Source organism: Heterocephalus glaber, unplaced genomic scaffold (assembly GCF_053883595.1).
Source record: "Heterocephalus glaber isolate CG9 unplaced genomic scaffold, H.glaber_assembly_v1.0 deba00001104, whole genome shotgun sequence".
NCBI lineage: Eukaryota > Metazoa > Chordata > Mammalia > Rodentia > Bathyergidae > Heterocephalus > Heterocephalus glaber.
Window position 1 is genome coordinate 25,366 of NW_028258193.1, and position 21,554 is coordinate 46,919.

General features: G+C 49.3%; 1 long non-coding RNA gene across 1 annotated transcript; it reads right to left on the reverse strand.

The window, feature by feature from the left end:
- Positions 1-16,345: 16,345 nt before the first annotated feature.
- LOC147828393 (uncharacterized) lies at positions 16,346-21,331 on the reverse strand. Its single transcript, XR_015450879.1, has 2 exons — positions 19,548-21,331; positions 16,346-19,233 (listed from the first exon to the last, which is right to left on the reverse strand). It is a non-coding gene; the product is annotated as an uncharacterized LOC147828393 (long non-coding RNA).
- Between the last annotated feature and the right edge of the window lie 223 nt (positions 21,332-21,554).

Here is a 21,554-nt window from a genome sequence, read left to right on the forward strand (position 1 = left end):
CTCTGCGTGGCAGTGTCCCCGCTGTCCTGGTCCGGGAGGAGGCCTGTAGGGGGGCCGCCTCTGCTGGGCTTCTGCACCCCGGAAGCTCCTCGCTCCCCTGGGTGCGGAAGGGCAGAGCACGCAGTGAGCCCGCGCGGTGACCTTGGCCCCTGAGGTGCTGGGTCCCAGGCTGTGCGGGTGGTTCCAGCCCGGCCTGGCCGGGCCCCAGGAAGCACCGGGTCCCGCCTGAGGGGCTCCCCCTTTCCGCCTCACGGCCACGAGAGTGTGGACACCGGCGAGCCCGGAGCTGGGGCTAGTTTAGTGCATGGTGATAGGTATGGGTCTAGTTTGAATCTTTGGCAGGTTGAAATCCAGTTGTTCCAGCACCAGTTATTAAATAGGCTATCTTTCGGGGAGGAGGATTTTAGTGAAACTCAAAGAAGCTTAGATCACATGACAGCACCCACCACACCACATGACCTAGGAGTCCAGGTCAGGGTCCCCACGACAAGGAGGCACTAGGGATCATGGAACATCTTAGAAAAGAGCCTACAGTCCCAAGAGCTGAAGGAGGAAAAGAGGCAGATTGGAGATGTCCAGAGGAAATTGCCAGCACCCTCTTACCACTTAGCTTGGCCACCCGGATGCAGTGCTCCACCACCCTGGCCCTGTCTCCAGCCCTCGTGCTGGGACCCCCAAAGCAGGAGGTGATTGTGCAGTTGGCCACGTGATTAAAATATGTGATAGTGGCCCGAACGGTGGGCGCCAGAGGTTCTTTGCCCCTTTTGTTTCTCCGGGTCCAGATGGAGCCCAGGCAGTCCCAGGGCACCACATTCTTGAACAGCTCCTGTGGAGGAAGACAGCATCACACGGGCAGAACCCACCCCAGAGAGTCGATGGCTTCAGCCATCCACAGGCAGGTGGCCGTGGCCTGAGCTGGACATCAGGAAGCTGCAGATATGGACAGAGACTTCTGCAAATGGCCGGTTTTCCTCCACTGCCCACTAGTGATGTCCAACTCATGACCTAGGACCTAGCACTGACGTGAAAATCAGTGGCATTGTCCCCGTGCCCATCCTCCCAAACCTCCAGCACGAGCAGACATCTGAGTCCCGCTCATTCTGAGGTATTGTCTTCTTTCCAACCTCACCTGCCCTCTGCTCCTTTGCCCGCCCAGGTCAGTGGCACATTTCCTGGGACAGCTATGACTGGGGGCTCTGTGTGGGTGTGTGCTGTAGAACCCATGAATCTCAAATGCCTACAAAGTGATAAGGCTGGCCAGGTCTCCTGGGATGATGGCAAGGTGACACATGGTCCTGCCTGCACCTCAGTGCACACCCTCCTCGGCCAGTTGGTCTGAGTCCCCGCCGTGTTTCCCAATTGTCCAATCGCAGTTGACATCACAGTCACTGTGTGAAGCGGGCATGTGAGTGCCCTGTCTCTACTGTCGACCTCCACCCAAGGACAGGAGTGGCTTGGGGCTGAGAGACAAGTATAGGTGATGCAGTTGGTAGAAGAAGGAACTTTGATCTGGTCAACTGGGAATGTCAGGACTGAGGAGATCAGTGCGAGAAGGATGGCTGTCCCCGGCCCGACCCCACCCCACCCCACCAAGCTCAGCTGCTCACCGAACCCATCAAGGTCAGCTGCTCTGCCAGCAGCTTGGGAGAGAAGGCTAAGCGCACCTTCTGCAAGGACCTGTCCTCGTCAGCGGCAGCAGAGAGGCAGGAGTGCTGTGGAGCTGGCTTCTGCTTCTCTCCTGTCTCCAGAGGAGGCTCCTTCTCTGGTGCTGGCTCTGGCTGCAGAGCAGGCCCATGGTGTTCTGGACATGGAGCCGGAGCTAGGAGGAGGAAAGCTCAGCAGTGTCAGTCACTTGCCAGCTCCCTGCGGAGCATAGCAAAGACATCCTGGCCATTTGGGGGATTCCAATGCCCAAGCAAAAGCCATGAAAGCCTTCCGGACTGCTGTGGCCCTCACCATCTGTTTCGGCCTTGTGGGGCTCTAGATATTCCACCTGAGCAAGGGGAAGGCACAAGGGAGGCTCCATGTCTGCTCCAGGTGAGTTCACTTGCAAGCCGGCCCTTTTGATCTTGATTTGGGGAATGTCCGGTGGATGGTGCCATTCGGACCAGGTTTCCAAAATGGGAGAGGTCATGCTGGGGAGAGACGAGTGAGCAGCAGAGTCAGAGGCCCGGGCTTTTCTTCCACCCTGCCTCTCTGAGACAGCATCGTGTCTTGTGTGGTCCTCTGTGCCTCGGTGTAGAGGAAAGCTGACCCCACCCCAAGCCCTCTGTGACTGTCCTAGCCTTGGCTGACTTTGTCCCACTAGGCTAATGCTAACATGGGTTTCCACTTCACACTGATGATTCTTTCTGAGTGAGGCAGGCACAAAACTCCGTGCACCTGAGCGCTCGGGGCTGGGCTCCAAGTCAAGTAGTCCAAAACAATCCATACCCTAGCAGGCCGCAATGTTTGCTGTACCTCCAGCCATGAAGTGGGGGCTGTGGGGGTGGGGGTGGGGCAGCGGGACAGAGCTCTGACACCTCACAGCCTGACCCTGTCCAAGCAGGCCCCTTACATACCCTGAGCGCAAGGGGAAGCACTGCCCATGAGAGCTCACGGCTGGCACTGACGTCCAGGATGGGCACTGGGCTGCCTCTCTCACATGTGGGTTCCTCCTGAACATTAGCCGGAAACATCTGCGGCCAGAGCCGAGCCAAGGTCGGAAAAATCTCGGATTGCGGTCCTTTCTGTGGCTAGACCTTCGGAAAGCGGGAAAATGGCAACAGCTCATCCTCCCCTCTCCACTGTCTCCCTCCAAGGGGTCAGGACGGGAGACAGCTTCAGAAGTGCACCCAGCTTCGTTGTGTTCTAATACCAAGGAAGTGAGGTCGCATCCTCAAAGTTTCGCTACAGTTAGGGTGAGGAAGTGGCTTAGGACGAAGGGGCAAGGTGCAGTTTGGGTTGTGGTTTTTGTTGGGATTTGTTTGAGTTTTTAGGAATACATTTAGGGTTCTATCATGGCTGAGGGTGGGAGATTCAGTGTTAGAAATTTGGCCTGCAGTTTACATTGTTGTTTATTTTTATTGTGCAGTTCACAATCATTTGAGGAGTGGCTACGTGTACATAACAGAGCTTGAAGGGCCGGGGATTTAGCTCAGTGGCACCATGCCTGCCTCACCAGCACAAGGTCCTGAGTTCAATCCCCGGTACCAAAAGAAGGAAAAACCAAAAATACTAAAACAACAACAACTCGTAGTACAGCTTATATACATGACGAGTTTTAGATTTATATACAACTAAGATGGCCACCCAGTTCTTCCATTTCCTGTTATTAATGTCATCCCTTAGTCTAGTACATCCTGTACAAGGAGTGAGCAGATATTGATGTATAATTACTACCTAAGATCCACCTTCACCACTTGCTCTCCACAACAATCTGCAGTCCCGTCCGGGCTGCCACATTGCATTTCATTGTTGCATCCCTCAGATGCCCCTTGACTGACGTTTTCACAAGTTTTCCTTTTTTCGTTTTGTATGAGCTGACAGTTTGGAGGATGACTGAGCTGATATCTTACAGAATGTCCCTCAATTTAAGTTTTCCTGACGTTTCCTTCCTGATTAGATGAGGGTTACATGTTTGGGTGCGTGGCTTTCTGCAGGTGTTCCATGTTCCTGACTGCACCCTCATGCTGGGTTCTCCAGTGCACCCTTGGCTGAACTCTCACAGCTGCATGCTCTGCCCTCTCAGGGACACCCAGCCTGGCCTGCCAGGCCTTCTTTGGAAATTTGGGCGGAAGCCTTCCTGACTCAACTCTTGTGTTCTGCATACCTGTGAAAACAGCACCCTGTAGATGACACAAAGTTCTACCACTGGCTCCAAGCAGTCCTTAGGCCTTTGTGCATCATGGCTGCAGAAGCATCCATGGGCCTGGATGGCTGAGCACCGTGAACTGAATGAATCCCAGGGAACCCGCCGAGGTGGCCCTTCTCAAGCAGGGTGCCCTGGGGCTCTCCTCTCAAAACAAAGTCCCTTTTGCAACTGTGAGCCTTGGAAAGCTTGGGCCTTCTGGGTTCCTTATATGTCTTCAGGGCATCTTTTCCATTGTCCTATTGTAAAGTACTTGGATTCTTTTTAATGCTAATCTTTAATCCACCAGGCTGTCCATTGCTCCATCTTTACAGGCCTTTCTTTGGGGTGGGGGTGGGGGGCTGAAAAGTTTTTAAATGGGCTTTTGCTCCTCATTTTCAGCACAAACCTGGCTCAAAGTAGCAAGCAGCATCCATGCTACGGCCTGATATTTAGGCTACCTTGATATTTTCTCCATCAGATGAATGATCCTTCCACCCTTCGTATCAGTCTCACACAAATCTCAGGACATGAACACAATACAGTCCTATTTTCTGCTGGAGCACAACACACATGGCCTGGATCCAGCTGCCACTGGCATCCTTCTTCTCAACGGGAACCTCCTAAGTCTGGCCTTTCTCATCTGCAATCTCTCTGCACTCTGGTCTTCTGAGCTCGGACCAGAATCTTCCATCAAGCTCAGATGATAGCATTCTAGGGCTGCTTCCCCAGCTGGCACCTCCAAACCTTTCCAAACTGCTGTGGACCACTTCCACAGGCCTCTGAACCACCTGGTGAGGTACAGTCGCTGCAGTGACCGGACTTCTTGTACCAACATCTGTATCACCCACTTTCTTGTCCCTGAACACAATACTCAGCGCTACACATTAAGGGAAGAGAGGTTTGTTTCAGCTCACATTTCAGTTCCTAGTTAGCTAGTTCCAGGATGGCAGGATGGCATGTCAGAGGTGCACATTGATAGAAATGCTGCTTGCCTGGTGGAGGCCAGGAGGCACATGGTAAAGTGTGGGCCAGGGAGCAAGATACACCCTCCCAGGTCACACCCGCGCTGACCCACCTCTTCCAACCAGGCCCACATCCTGACACCAAGCCTGGCGTAGCACCCCCATCACCCAGTCACCCTCTGGAAGCCCTCACCTCTGGGTGCAAGGGGCTTGAGGGTGACATCCAGATAGAATCCATAACCTGTAGTTTCCATAAAAGGATGCCATTTCTGATAAGTGATCTAGAAGTGTTATAAGAAATCTAGGCAATATTTAGAGCATAAAACCTTACAATTTATTGAAGACAATTTTCTTTTCAATAATGCACGTTATGATGGACAGAATGGGAGTTAGTACTGATGATGAGTTTTTATTTTCACGTTTTGCTCCAACGCCCTGTTCTGTTTGCAGTAGTAGTTTGGCCCTTGAAGTATTTATAACTGTGAAATGAGTGCACAGATGGGTTTCTGAACTGTGTTTCTTTCCTCATTTCTCTTTTGGTCACTTGTACCTGCATCAGCAGGAGATATTAATTTCACAGAAGCATTGACTAGTGATAATCAAGAACAGTGTGGCTATCAGGGCTATTTCAGCTTAGGTGATCTCAGACCGAATCAGGTGTGGATGTCAAGGATGTGTGTACGTGACATGTGTTTCACACCTAAATGTTTGAATTAGAAATGCAACAAAGAATGGAAGCTGGGACTGTATTGGGTGAGGATTTAGGCAACGTAATGTCTGAGGAAGAGGATGGGATGTGTACGTTTATGCCCAGGGACAGTTGGAACCGTGTAACAGACACTTTTTGTCACGCACAGTTGTAGGAACATCGCAGCTTATTTTGGGAGAACACCTCCACCTTCAACCCAAGACCTCCACTGTGTACTTTTGGGAGGGGATTTTGTTTGGATTAAACCCAATGAGGATAGTCATTTCCATGGTTATACAGGTTGGTTATGACTAAATCCTTTACACAAACCCAATCAGAACAAACGTGAAGAATGTTATTTGAAATGATGGAAATGAGAGCCTTCTCATCTTGGGAAATCATCTGAGAGCTGCTAGGGCCCGAGGGAAGCCTGGAATAGATAAGAGAAGGTATGCCTAAGAACCCAGAAGTGGAGCCAGGTCTGAGGAAGGAGAACAACACAGTGAATGCTGGAAGTTTTTTAATCCTTCCTGAAGTCAGATGTCAGAATTGAACAAACAAACCAGCTTTTTGTTGCTTAAGGCTTTCAAATTTATTTCTTACTTTTAGCCTGAAATATGGTTAAATGATATGGGTCCCAAATTCGGCCATAACAGATGAATGAATGAATTACGGGTGACATGATTTAAAAAATCACTTTAAAATTTATTCCAGTTGAAAAGGATGCATATGTGCTGTTGGGATGGGAGAGCCCAATGCCTGTTGTGCCTACGAGGAAGAAAAGGAGCAAGCTAAAGTGGGCTGACTAAGGCTGAAGAACCTCTGCTAGGACACTTGCCATGGCTGAAGAGAAAGGCTGAGGCAACGGATGGACACGGGTATGAATGGCCAAAGACTTTTGCCATGGAGACGACCAGGCCCTGAGCAGACAGCAAGCAATATTGTCAGTGTCTTGAGATCAGCAAAGCAGCAGAGGTCTTGGGGCAGAAGGACTGCAGCTTGCAGACTAAGACAGCCCTACGCACCAGTGAGGTCACAATGGGCCGCCCTTGCTAGCTGGGGAAGAAATCCCAGGAGGACAGGACGTGACTGGGCGCTGTGTGGTGGCTGAGCAGCAGGGGAGTCAGGCCCTCCCAGAGACCGATCGAGCCTTCCTAGAGCTCGTGGAAGGCTCAGGACCCCACGGGTCTTGCCAGGTCAGGAGCTCTAGTGTGGCTCAGGTGGGCCCACACCCTCAGGCTGAGGTGGGCACAGGTGCGGCCGGGAAGCTGCCGGGGCCTTGTGGAGAGCGTCGGACACAGGCAGAGCCACTCCTGCACCCACACAATGTACTGTTTTTGACCACACACCTGGGGCAGGGGCCTAGACCCGTCCAGGACTCACCGGGGGCTGCCCCACCGAGTCTCCAGAACCTCCCCAAGAGCCAAGGTTGGACCTGCCCCCGAGAGGTGTCACTCACGTGCCGTGCAGGTGTCAAGGGCAGGACCTCGAGGGGAGTGACTTGGTCACCGAGACACGCTACCGGACACACACAAGTTAACCGAGGAGAGGTTTATCTCGGCTCGCACTTGGGAGAGGTTTCAGTCCCTAGTCAGCAGCTCGAAGGCAGCGCGGCATGGCAGAGGGGCCTGGCAGACAGAAAGCAGAGTCCAGGGAGCAGAGGCAGCGAGATGAAGGCTCCCAGGCCCTGAACCAGGCGATTTCTCTCAGCCCAGATCCCACCTCCTGTCAACCCAGGTGTACCACGCCCATGAGGCAATCACCTCCCAGAGGCGGCTTGTGAGTGCGTGAGGCTGTGCGGACAGGTAGCTCTAAACTGTCCCCAAGGGAGAGGGATGGGAGGGCGACTTGGGGGCAGGAGGAGGGGCACCCATCCCTGCAGGTCAGCTTCCCAAGCTGGAGCTCTCTCCTCCCGGGACCAGAGCAGGCGGGGCGTGCAGTGACACCGAGCGGCCACCGGAGGGTAGCAGAGCCCTGTGCTGAGATCACGCGCTGAGGTTGCCAGGGGCCCCAGCTCTGCCAGGATTGTATGAGGATGCCTAGCATAAAGAGAATATGTTCGTATATTCGTGCTTATTTCTACCACCTTATTCTGTCTTCCTCTCTGTCTTGCTTTCTCTAAGTAGGCTGGAAGCTTTTCGTTATTTCTTCAGAAGTAATTCACCTCACTGTTTCTTTTTCAGAGAGAGAGAGAGAGAAAGTCTTTAGGTCTTGCTCAGTGTCCGAGATCTGAGATTGCTGGGAAGCACCACCACACCTGACTTTTCCTTTTGTCTTGCAGTTAGGAGTGATGTATCTGGTCTCTGGATTTTCCGTAGTGACCTTAGATATCACACCCTGAACTTTTGCTTGTTAAATTTAGGTCTTTAAATTCCTTGATTAACTTTTGTTTGGAAGAGGCTTAGTTTCCAGGAAAACTGAGAGAATGCTGGCCTGGTACAGCTCAGAGCAAGGGCGGGGACCTAGGCTCCCCAGAGGGCAGAGCATCTCCAACAAGCACTCCTTACTCCTCTGCCTAGGAGGACCCTGCCCTTTCCCGGTTATCTGATGGTTTGTTCCTGGGGCCACAGTGACGCCCCGCCGGGATCATTGCCCTGAGGGCTCCGCTGGGCGCCTGAGCTGAGCTCCGCAGTGGCACAGGGGGGTCTCAAGTGAGCTGTTCGCCCGCCCTGGCGCTCTGCCTCCCTGTGGTCCTGCGACAGGCGCTTCCTTCCTTCTCCCGGAGGCCTCTCAGGGACACCGGTGGCTGCACTGAGCTGACAGGGAGAGTGAATTCTGGGCTGCGCTGGTCCCAGCTTCCTCCCTTCCTGTTCGCCCGCGCTCTGAGCCGCTCTCCTGTCTTCCACACGGTCCTCTGCGTGGCAGTGTCCCCGCTGTCCTGGTCCGGGAGGAGGCCTGTAGGGGGGCCGCCTCTGCTGGGCTTCTGCGCCCAGGAAGCTCCTGGCTTCTTTGGGTGCCGAAGTTCAGAGCATGCACTAAGGAAAGCTGACCCCACCCCAAGCCCTCTGTGACTGTCCTAGAATTGGCTGACTTTGTACCACTAGGCTAATTCTAACATGGGTTTCCACTTCACACTGTTGATCAGGAAACAGATTCAGAATTACACCCCTCTTAGAAATAAAAGAATGTCATACTTTTGTCTTGTTAGCAGGACAAGACCAAAAGTCCTAGGTACATGAAGAAGGTGTGTGGAAATGATTTATGAAGGAAATATATATGTTTACTTGTTGGTTTCAAGTTTGTTATAAAAGGTTTATGGGAATAGAGGTTTCATTCCTTCTGATTTTAATTCTACAAGACATCTCTGTTAATTGACTTACCAAAAGTTTTAAATAGTCTTATTGATAATTATAAACCTAAAATTATAAAGAGATTATAATTCCTTTGGGCTAAATATATTTGAGTGCACCCTAGTTTTAGAAATTGTCTTATATCTTTGTTTTTTGTCCAATCGTACAGCTGTTTTGTTTATGGATAAAGGTTATTAAGTTCAAGGCATGCTCCCCTTGGTGAACAAAGGAGCAGCCACATGGAAATATTTTCCAATCTTTGTTCACTAGGGGGACCTCAACAGTTTTCATCTTACCACAGACTGACCCGATAGTTTTCATAGCCTTATAAAAGACTTACAGGAATAAATATTATTTAAATATATTATTATACTGTTTATATCAATTGTCAACAAAGGGATAAATTCTAAATATGTTATTATGGTGTGCTTACGCTGGTCATTTTTAAAGGACTAAATATCCTGTAAAAAACAACAATAACAAGGTTTTATTTTTTCTAGTGTACTAAATGTATTTGTACTTTCTGACTGTACAGGTTTTCTAATATTTGTTTATGATGCTAAGCTCTTTTCAATTCAGGTATTTGCCTTTCCATACACTCTAGCTATTTATGATAACAGATACATATATGGGCTACTTTCTTTAGATGGTATCCTATCAAATGATTATTTATTTATTTGTTTTTTAAAGATAATAATTTAGGTAAAAACTTTTGGTGTTTTTAAAAAATGAGTACATTTAACAATGGCTATTTTATATCAAGATGGACATTTAAATGTGTTACAAAGGTAAAGTCATCATAATTGTCATGTTAAAATATTATTTGTGGCTCTTTTTCTGTTAATATTCTACAGGAATTCAACAACTAAAAAACAACCATGATGATAACAGTAAGAACTCTCTATATTTTAAATTCCAAAATGCTTGCTATTCCAGTAAAACTATAATAGTTAAGTTCATTATTCTTGTTATGATGCTAACGCTATTGACTTTCTCTTCTGGATGTTCAACAACTAAAGTCTGGAGACCAGGACTGAAAGGTAACTGGGCTATGAGGACAGCCAATATTTTGGCCCTGGCCCCTCAAGGTCAACAACATTCCAGGACATGAGGGAACCTTCTCTACAGGGTCCTACATCTTTGGTAAGTCACTCAACCTCCTAAACTGGGAGATTGCTGGACACCAGAGGACAATATACTGTGTGCCAAAGGAGGGTCACCAAGAAAAATATCTCCAATGCTTTCACTGAAAGCAACTTGGTCAAGCAAGGCCATGACCCATCCAGACGACTGACACTGACAGAGGAGCAGAGAGGCACTATGCATGGTTCCAAAGTAATGGCGTGGGGAGACTTAGCTGACCTTAATAGATAACAAGAGGTTCATATTGATTGACATAGGTCTCGCTTTAACTTGGTCTTAAACACCCAGCAGAAAAAATAACCAAAAGAGGTATAAAACAATGACATAATAATAAAGCTAGGTTCAGAAAAATTAAGACATAGCCCACCCATTAAAATCTTTTGCTTCACTCATGACACAGCCATTTCAAAAAGACAAAACTTTGGGTACTAAATAGAAGCAAAAATCATTAATTAGCTACAAGTGTGTACAGATTCTTTTCAAAAAAATTAAAAGAAGTTCTTTACGGATACCCAATCCTAGAAACCACTGGTCTCCAGATCTCTCCTTTTAGATAGGTGTTTTTCTGATTCTGTGATAACTAACTATTGTGTAGGGATCAAAAAAAAAACCAACAAAAACCATAAAGTAAGAGTATTGGGAAAAAAAATCACCTGCTTGTCAGCCACAGTCAGGATAAGTTCTATACCAAGCAGCTACAAGATTTATTCCTTTTAAAATAATGTACATCCTTGTTCTCTGTTTATGATGGTGCTTCTCACTGTGCTCATATTTCCTGGATACCTACCCGTATCTAAAAAGATCAAGCCTTTTATGTTACACTTGATTGCCTCAAGTTGGCCAGGGTCCTTGTGGAGGTTATCAGTTCTCTTTATTTTTAAATATATCTAGGAGGCTTCCAAAAACTGAGAGATACAGGAATCAAACTGTCCTGGCCTTGAATTTAAAGGAGAAGTCAGGTTCATAGTAACACTACACTCATCAGTAGGTTGGCGTCCAAAAGACATTTGCTCAGTTACATACACCTTTTATATTCCAAACAAAGGATTATAAAGATTATAGAAATTGTGTTTATCACTTTTCCACTCATTCTCTAAGAGCAAGGACACGACACAGGGGCCCTTAGATCAGGAGCTATGATCTCTTCCATAACAGTCTCTTACTTCTATAACAAATGGGCCCCTAAACATCCAGCTGTCTCTGTAAAACCTATGTAAATAATAAATTAAAAATTACATGTCAAATGAAAAAAATTAAAACTCAATGGGCCAGATAGATATGCCCCCCAAGGTACTAATCAATAGTGGGGTACGTTTGGTTCCTGGAACTCATGGCTCGCCTGGCTATTACTACTCTTGGGACCCCTCAGTATTATCTGTTTAATTCTCTGTTTTGGACTGTGCCTGGTTTGCTGTTTTCAAAATTTCTTGCAGGAACGATTGAGGGCATTCACCAGCCAGACAGTCACAGAGTTCATCATGGCAGGGTACCAGCCAGTACGGCAAAAGGAAGAGGTCCCCACTTGCCACCGGCCTCATGAGATCCAGGTCTAGCCCCGATCTTCGCCCCTGGTCAGCAGGAAGCAGCTCCAGAAGAAGAGACCTTCGCCCAACTATCATACAACAAAAGCCTGGAATGATAGGTCTCCCACCACCTCAGCAGCTATTATGTACAGTAGCTGCCCTCTTCCTATGGTGCCTCACCCCCTACCCTGTGTGATGTCATGCCAAGATGGTTGCTCCCACCAAAGAATAAACCCTTCTTCCCAGCATGCCCCTGTTCCCACCTAGAAAGTAACCTAATACTCACCTCCTACAACCTAGTGACATCACTGGCTCCTCCATTCCCTAGTCACTACCTCACTCAACCCCACCTCAGCCCCTACAAACCCCACCCCAGTCTCTATAAAAGACTCTCCCTGCCCCGGCATATTGCTTTTGTCTCTCCTTTGTTGAGAGAGAGCCCAGCAGATCTATTCCCCTAATAAAGGCTTACTGTGGCCTGGTCTGATCTTGGTCTTCGGCCCTTTTACCTGACACCATCTTAATTGGATATAAACCTAAAACTCGTAATATATACAAGCTGTATTATGAGTTGCTGTGTTTTTGGTTTTGCTTTCTTTTGGTACCGGGGATTGAACTCAGGACCTTGTGCTGGTGAGGCAGGCATGGTGCCACTGAGCTAAATCCCCAGCCCTTCAAGCTCTGTTATGTACACGTAGCCACTCCTCAAATGATTGTGAACTGCACAATAAAAATAAACAACAATGTAAACTGCAGGCCAAATTTCTAACACTGACTCTCCCACCCTCAGCCATGATAGAACCCTAAATGTATTCCTAAAACTCAAACAAATCCCAACAAAAACCACAACCCAAACTGCACCTTGCCCCTTCATCCTAAGCCACTTCCTCACCCTAACTGTAGCGAAACTTTGAGGATGTGACCTCACTTCCTTGGTATTAGAACACAACGAAGCTGGGTGCACTTCTGAAGCTGTCTCCCGTCCTGACCCCTTGGAGGGAGACAGTGGAGAGGGGAGGATGAGCTGTTGCCATTTTCCCACTTTCTGAAGGTCTAGCCACAGAAAGGACTGCAATCCAAGCCTTTTCCGGCCTTGGCTCAGCTCTGGCCACAGATGTTTCCAGCTAATGTTCAGGGGGAACCCACATGTGAGAGAGGCAGCCCAGTGCCCATCCTGGATGTCAGCACCAGCCGTGACCTCTCATGGGCAGTGCTTCCCCTTGCGCTCAGGGTATGTAAGGGGCCTGCTTGGAAAGGGGCAGGCCATGAGGTGTCAGAGCTCTGTCCCGCTGCCCCACCCCCACCCCCACAGCCCCCACTTCATGGCTGGAGGTACAGCAAACATTGTGGACTGCTACCATACAGATTGTTGTGGACTACTTTGCTTGGAGCCCAGCCCCGAGCGCTCAGGTGCATGGAGTTTTGTGCCTGCCTTGCTCAGAAAGGATCATCAGTGTGAAGTGGAAACCCATGTTAGCATTAGCCTAGTGGGACAAAGTCAGCCAAGGCTAGGACAGTCACAGAGGGCTTGGGGTGGGGTCAGCTCTCCTCTACACTGAGGGACGGAGGACCACCCAAGACACGACGCTGTCTCAGAGAGGCAGGGTGGAAGAAAAGCCCGGGCCTCTGACTCTGCTGCTCACTCATCTCTCCCCAGCATGACCTCTCCCATTTTGGAAACCTGGTCCGAATGGCACCATCCACTGGACATTCCCCAAATCAAGATCAAAAAGGCCGGCTTGCAAGTGAACTCACCTGGAGCAGACATGGAGCCTCCCTTGTGCCTTCCCCTTGCTCAGGTGGAATATCTAGAGCCCCATGAGGCCGAAACAGGTGGTGAGGGCCACAGCAGTCCGGAAGGCTTTCATGGCTTTTGCTTGGGCATTGGAATCCCCCAAATGGCCAGGATGTCTTTTCTATGCTCCGCAGGGAACTGGCAAGTGACCGACACTGCTGAACTTTCCTCCTCCTAGCTCCGGCTCCATGTCCAGAACACCATGGGCCTGCTCTGCAGCCAGAGCCAGCACCAGAGATAGAGCCTCCTCTGGAGACAGGAGAGAAGCAGAAGCCAGCTCCACAGCACTCCTGCCTCTCTGCTGCTGGTGACAAGGACAGGTCCTTGCAGAAGGTGCTCTTAGCCTTCTCTCCCAAGCTGCTGGCAGAGCAGCTGACCTTGATGGGTGTGGTGAGCAGCTGAGCTCTGTGGGGTGGGGTGGGGCGGGGGACACCCATCCTTCTCGTACTGATCTCCTCAGTCCTGACATTCCCAGATTACCAGATCAAAGTTCCTTCTTCTACCAACTGCATCACCTATACTTGTCTCTCAGCCCCAAGCCACTCCTGTCCTTGGGTGGAGGTCCACAGTAGAGACAGGGCACTCACATGCCCACTTCACACAGTGACTGTGATGTCAACTGAGATTGAACAATTGGGAAACAGGGCCGGGAGTTGGACCAACTGGCCAAGGAGGGTGTGCACTGAGGTGCAGGCAGGACCATGTTTCACCTTGCCATCATTCCAGGAGACCTGGCCAGCCTTATCACTTTGTACGCATTTGAGATTCATGGGTTCTACAGCACACACCCACACAGAGCCCCCAGTCCTAGCTGTCCCAGGAAATGTGCCACTGACCTGGGCAAAGGAGCAGAGGACAGGTGAGGTTGGAAAGAAGACAATACCTCAGAATGAGCGGGACTGAGATGCCTGCTTGTGCTGGAGGTTTGGGAGGATGGGCACGGGGAAAATGCCACTGATTTTCACATCAGTGCTAGGTCCTAGGTCATAAGTTGGACATCACTAGTGGGCAGTGGAGGAAAACCGGCCATTTGCAGAAGTCTCTGTCCATATCTGCAGCTTCCTGATGTCCAGCTCAGGCCACGGCCACCTGCCTGTGGATGGCTGAAGCCATTGACTATCTGGGGTGGGTTCTGCCCATGGGATGCTGTCTTCCTGCACAGGAGCTGTTCAAGAATGTGGTGCCCTGGGACTGCCTGGGCTCCATCTGGACCCGGAGAAACAAAAAGGGCAAAGAACCTCTGGCGCCCACCATTCGGACCACTATCACACATTTTAATCAAGTGGCCAACTGCACGATCACCTCCTGCTTTGGGGGTCCCAGCACGAGGGCTGGAGACAGGGCCAGGGTGGTGGAGCACTGGATCCGGGTGGCCAAGCTAAGTGGTAAGAGGGTGCTGGCAATTTCCTCTGGACATCTACAATCTGCCTCTTTTCCTCCTTCAGCTCTTGGGACTGTAGGCTCTTTTCTAAGATGTTCCATGATCCCTAGTGCCTCCTGGTCATGGGGGCCCTGACCTGGACTCCTAGGTCATGTGGTGTGGTGGGTGCTGTCATGTGATCTAAGCTTCTTTGAGTTTCACTAAAATCCTCCTCCCTGAAAGATAGCCTATTTAATAAATGGTGCTGGAACAACTGGATTTCAACCTGCCAAAGATTCAAACTAGACCCATACCTATCACCATGCACTAAACTAGCCCAGCTCCGGGCTCGCCGGTGTCCACACTCGCGTGGCCATGAGGAGGAAAGGGGCTCCTCCTCAGGCGGGACCCGGTGTTTCCTGGGGCCCGACCAGGCCGGGCTGGAACCGCTCGCACAGCCTCTGACACAGCACCTCAGGGACCAGGGTCACCTGGCGGGCTCGGGCGCCCCCTGCTGGCCGTGTGGGCTCGCTTCATGCTCTGCCCTTCGGCACCCAGGAGAGTGAGGAGCTTCCGGGGTGCAGAAGCCCAGCAGAGGTGGCCCCCCTACAGGCTTCCTCCCGGACCAGGACAGCGGGGACACTGCCACGCAGAGGACCATGTGGAAGCCAGGAGAGCAGCTCTGAGAGTGGGCGAACAGGAAGGGAGGAAGCCGGGACCAGCGAGGTCCAGAATTCACTCTCCCTGTCAGCTCAGCGCAGCCACCAGGGTCCCTGAGAGGCCTTCCGGACAAGAAAGGAAGCGCCTGTCGCAGGACGCGGAAGGCCCCAGGCCACAGGAAGGCAGAGTGCCAGGGCGGCAAACAGCTCACTTGAGACCCCCCTGTGCCATTGAGGAGCTCAGCTCAGGCGCCCAGCGGAGCCCTCAGGGCAAGGATCCCAGCGGGGCATAACTGTGGCCCCAGGAACAAACCATCAGATAACCGGGAAAGGGGAGGGTCCTCCTATGCAGAGGAGTAAGGAGTGCTTGTTGGAGATGCTCTGCCCTCTGGGGAGCCTAGGTTCCCGCCCTTGCTCTGAGCTGTGCCAGGCCAGCATTCTCTGTTTTCCTGGAAGCTAAACCTCTTCCTAACAAAAGATAATCAAGAAATTTAAAGACCTAAATTTAACAAGCAAAAATTCAGGGTGTGATATCTAAGGTCACTAGGGAAAAACCAGAAACCAGATACATCACTCCTAACTGCAAGAGAAAAAGAAAAGTCAGGTGTGGTGGTGCTTCCCAGCAATCTCAGATCTCGGACACTGAGCAAGACCTACACTCTCTCTTTCTGGCTCTCTCTCTCTCTTTCTCTCTCTGAAAAAGGAAGCATTGTTGTGCCCAGATTACGAAGTCCCAAAGACCACCAGGAGGCCGTTTCCCATGTAAGCACAGGAGGGTCATTTATTCAAGCTTAAGCAGGGACTCTCAATTGTCACTGACACAGCTGATCAAGATTGAGAGCCCCGAGTTCCAAATTAGCAGGGTTTTTATTGAGCTTACAGCAAGCTTCAGTCATTAGCAGCCATATGATTGGTTAACATTTAGCAAGTATGAAGTGTAGAATTTTGATTGGCTAGGCTCATTGGGGGTTGAAGGGGATTATGTATAGGTTTTTACAAGAAAAATGGAGACAAAGGTTAGTGGTCTACTGTCACGTACTGATGGTCAGTGTTGTGCCCAGATCGCGATGTCCCAAAGACCACCAGGAGACCGTTTCCGATGTAAGCACACGAGGGTCGTTTATTTAAGCTTAAGCAGGGACTCTCAATTGTCACCGACGCAGCGGATCGAGATTGAGAGCCCCGAGCCTCGAAACTAGCAGGGTTTTTATTGAGTATACAACAAGCTTTGGTTGTTAGTAGCCAGGTGATTGGTTAATACTAAATACATATGAAGTGTAGGGTTTTGATTGGTTAGGCTTAGGGGGGGTTAAGGGGGTTACGTATAGATTTTTGCAAGGGAGAAGGGGGCAAAGGTTAGTGGTCGACTGTCATAAGCTGATGGTTAGCAGATCCACTGACTAATGGTCACATCTATCTTTTGTGGGCAGTTAGCCATTAACTGCTTACCTTATAGATAGTGTGTCCGGAATGTCCTTCCTGAGTACACAGATGGCTGGGTAATAAACTTAGGAATTTTGAGTGGATAAGCACAAATTTGAGAGAACAAAGGAGACAGCTCCAAAATGGAGTCACTCTGGCTCTACATTCCCCCCTTCTCATGGTGTTATAGAGGGCCAATCATGGGCCTCTGGGGGTTAATTCTGTCAAATCAATAGGTATTGGCTGGTATTGGGACCTGAGTACCATTAACTGAACAGCGTTAATTCTCTTTTTAATGAACGAAATTAGTCTATTAAGTATACAAGGTCCAAAGGTTAATAGTAGCAACACGATAAGCAAGGGGCCCAACAGGGTAGAAATTAGGGTAGTGAGCCAAGGGGAAGAATTAAACCAAGATTCGAACCAGGTTTGAGATTGTTCTCTTTCTCGTTTACGTTTGGCGATGTCTTTTTTAACTTTAGCCATGGATTTTTTGACTACTCCTGAATGATCTATATAGAAACAGCATTTTTTACCTAGTGTAACACAGAGTCCTCTTTGTTGAAGGAAAATTAAGTCCAGCCCCCTTCGGTTTTGGAGGACTACCTCTGCTAGTGAAGTTAAAGACTCTTGGAGGTGGGAGATGGAGCTTTTTAGCCTTTCAATATCTATATCTATGGCTGTCCTTAAGTCATTATAATATTTATTGTGTATTAGTAGCGATGAAACTCCCGTTTCTGTCCCAGCTAGTCCTAATCCTAAGAGAACGGTCAAAGTAATGGCCGTTACAGGTTCTCGCTTAACTCTGACCTGGGTTTCAGCCAGGCGGCTGGGGATGTCTTTTTTTGAGTGATATAACAACCGGGGGACTAATTGTACAAGTACACAGAAATCTCTTGTTTGTTTTAACACTAGCCCATGTACACAAGGGGTAAGTCCAGAGGAACAGGCCCACCACCCGTCATAAGGGGGAATGAGATATTTAGGCCTAGGTCTAAGGATGGTTTTGTTACAAAGGTGTTGGTGGGAGGCCGGGACACTGTCGACACAAGTTTTTTGTCCAGTTACCGATTGTAGGGTCAGCCTAGCTGTCTCTTTTTGTTGTCATCTACATTGAGTCGGGCTGTTTGACTTAGTGAAATTGTCTAGATAAGCTACTGCTTTATAGTATGGGGGCTTAGTATCATAACATAGCCAGCAGGACTGAGTGAGGTCTGGCCTAGATGTATTTAGGGCTTTAAAGGTGTGAACCATCAGTTTCCAAAGGGGGTCCTGGTCCCGGTTATGATCGACTTTATCAATCTGGGTGATCATTTGAATCAAGGGCGGGGATGTGGAAGCGGAGGTTAAGTCTGATGGCCGTACGGAGGCGTTTGGTTTTGGTGACATAGGCGAGCTTTTTGGGGGAGGGGGCTTAATAGGTCTGAAAGGGGCTATTGGAGCTAGCGCCAAGTTTGGCCCTATCAATTGGGGAGACCCTATGGTGAGCGGCTCTGCCTTCAGTTTTATAGTGAATAACAACCCGGTATCATAACCATCTTGATATAGACGGAGTCCCCAAGTCTGGCCTGTTTTTCATTTAGTGTACCTTTTACCTGAATCCGTGAATGAAAGTCTGACCGGGTTACAGAGGAACCCGGTACAGGGGCCACTAAGAACTAAGAAATTACCACCCTTTTGATTTGTCTGCAGGCCAGGGGGCCCAGGGACTCTTTTTAAAGAAATAAAATCGTCCTTGACAGGCGGGGCCCAGGAGACGGTGCCCGTGGACTCACATCCCCATTTGGCACAATAGAACTGGTCAGGTCCCCCGCACTTGTTTATCTGAGACTGTGTGTGCCTTTTTCCCGGACAAACATAAAAGGGGGTGTTTTGTAGGATGTTTTTATCAAGAGAATGGCTACACCCAGGGTCAAGTCTAGGAGGGGCCATGGGTACTGGAGCCATGGGCAGGGATGTTTTATTAGTATTATATTGGCCTATGTCTTTTTTACATATTGGCTCTCCTCTAGGCCCGATTTTTCAGTTTCCAGTGTTCTAAGTCCCTGTGGCGAGCGAACACAGGTCAAAGTCTAGGTCTGGCCACCAGGTAAGTGGTGGAGCCACTTCGGATGAACTGTTAACAATGTTGCCCGTAGACGTACTAATGATCATCCAGGTTAAATTTAAGGGAGCATATGGGTTTTGTCTTCCTAGTGTCGGTGTCAAAAGTACAGTTATCATAATCACGATCGTCGACGACGTAGCTTGAGTTTGAGGGGATTGTCTTGGTCTCTGGACACCTGTCATGATGGAACGAAGTCTTCTAGGACAGTGTGAGGATCTGCAGGGCGAACGTGGGTGTAGTGTACCCACGAAGCAATCCCGTCGACCTTGAGAGCAGTGGGCGTGGTCAGGACTGTGACGTAGGGTCCTTTTCAACGGGGCTCAAGGTCTTTCTGCCGGTGTCTCCGAACGAAGACCCAGTCTCCAGGTCGGTAGCGATGGGGCTCAGGAGGTGGTCTGGTCTGGTGTAAGGCTTCTAACTTAGGCCAGATGTCTTTGTGTACACTTTGGAGGCTTTTTAAAGAAAGTAACAACTTTTGGTCATCAAATTTAACAAGTACATTTGAGTGAAGGTTGGGGATAATGGGAGGGGGAATTTTAAACATGATTTTAAAGGGGGTCAACCCCATTTTATAGGGTGAATTGCGCACCCTATAAAGGGCGAAGGGAAGGAGAGTCACCCAGTCACCGCCAGTCTCTAAGGTTAATTTAGTTAAGGTCTCTTTTAAGGTTTTATTCATCTTTTCTACCTGTCCTGAGCTTTGGGGTCTGTATGCACAATGTAATTTTCAATCTGTCCCCAACACCTGTGCTAAGGTTTGACTCACCTTGGAAATGAAGGCGGGTCCATTATCTGATCTTAGCATTACTGGAAAACCGTACCTTGGCAGGATGTCTTTTAGCAGCTTTTTAGTCACACTTTGCGCTGTCTCGTGTTTGGTAGGAAACGCTTCTGTCCATCCTGAAAAAGTATCTACGAAAACTAACAAGTATTTATAACCGTACTTCCCAGGTTTTACCTCGGTGAAGTCCAATTTCCAATAGGCTCTAGGTCGGTTTCCCCTCAGCCTATTTTCTGGGTTGGCCCTATTGTGGGTGGCATTTGTCAATTGACAGGCTTTGCAGGTAGCAACAATATGTTCAATTGTAGAATTAGCATCACGGATCTTAATTTCAGCATGTCTCAGGAGATCTTGCATTTTCCGAGTGTCCATGTGGGTGGTCCGGTGTATCTTGGAGAGAACTTGTTCTCCCAGTGTTTTAGGCAGGATGACTTTACAATCAGAAGATTTTCACCACCCGTTGAGGCACTGGGGTGTAGGTAATTGTTTTATCTAATTTAAGTCCTTTTTAGTGTACTGGGGTTTTTCTGGTAGGGCTGCACTTCCCGGATCGGGCAGCTGAGTGGCCAGTGTCAGATCAACCTTTAAAGCTATTTTTCGGGCCGTCTGGTCAGCTAGATTATTTCCTCTGGCAATTGGAGTGTCGCCCTTCTGGTGTCCTGGGCAATGGATAATGGCTAATTTTTTCGGTAGCCAGAGGGCTGTTAAGAGGGCAAGGATCTCTTTTTTGTTTTTAATAGTCTTTCCTTTAGCTGTCAAGAGTCCCCTTTTTTTGTAGATGGCCCCATGGACGTGCGCAGTGGCAAAGGCATACCGGCTATCTGTGTATACATTTAACTTTAGGCCCCGTCCTAAAGTCAATGCCTTGGTCAGGGCTACGAGCTCTGCCCGTTGTGTTGAGGTCCCGGTGGGCAATGGTTCTGCCCAAATGACCTCAGTTTCTGTCACCACAGCTGCCCCAGCATACCTGTGGCCCTCACGAACAAAGCTGCTCCCATCAGTGTACCAGGTGTTGTCTGCGTCTGGCCATGGTTGGTCACTCAGATCTGCTCGAATTTCGTGTACCTGGGCCAGGATGTCTGTGTAGTCGTGAAGCGGAGCCTCTAAGTTCGGGTCTGGCAACAGTGTGGCTGGGTTTAAAGCAGCCGGGGCCTGAAAGACAACTCGGGTTGGATTTAGGAGTAAGCTCTGATAGTGGGTCAGGCGAGCATTACTGAGCCATCGATCCGGAGGCTGTTTTAGGACTCCCTCAATGGCGTGAGGGGTGGTCACGCATAGTTTTTGGCCTAATGTCAACTTGTCAGCGTCTTTGACCATTAGAGCTACTGTTGTAATCATTTTTAGGCACGGGGGCCAACCTGACGCAACTGGATCAAGTCTTTTTGATAAGTACGCCACTGGGCGGCGCCATGGCCCTAGATACTGGATCAGGACGCCCTTAGCGACTCCTTTGTTTTTATCAATGTAAAGGTGGAATGGCTTAGTAATATCAGGCAAGCCCAAGGCTGGTGCCGTCAGCAAGGCTGTTTTAATTTGATCAAAAGATTTTTGTAGCTTTTCTGTCCATTGAAAAGCCTGACTGTCTCTAGTTGCCTCATAGAGGGGCTTTGTGAGCTCTGCGAACCCTGGTATCCATAGGCGGCAGAAGCCCGCCGATCCCAAGAATTTTCTGACTTTTTGAGGGGAATCTGGTGTGGGTATCTTAAGAACTGTCTCCTTTCTAGCATCCAACAGCCATCTCTGCCCTTTTCTAAGCACGTACCCCAGGTAGCTTACCTCGGGTTTGCAGATCTGGGCCTTTTTAGCGGACACCCGATACCCCAGCTCTTCTATGACCATCAAGAGTCTCTTGGTTTTATTTAAGCAGTCTTCCTGTGTCTCAGCTGCCACAAGAAGGTCATCTACATATTGTAACAGAGTTAGTTGGGGGTTCTGGAGGCGAAACTCACCCAGGTCTTCATGTAAGGCCTCGTCGAAGATGGTGGGAGAGTT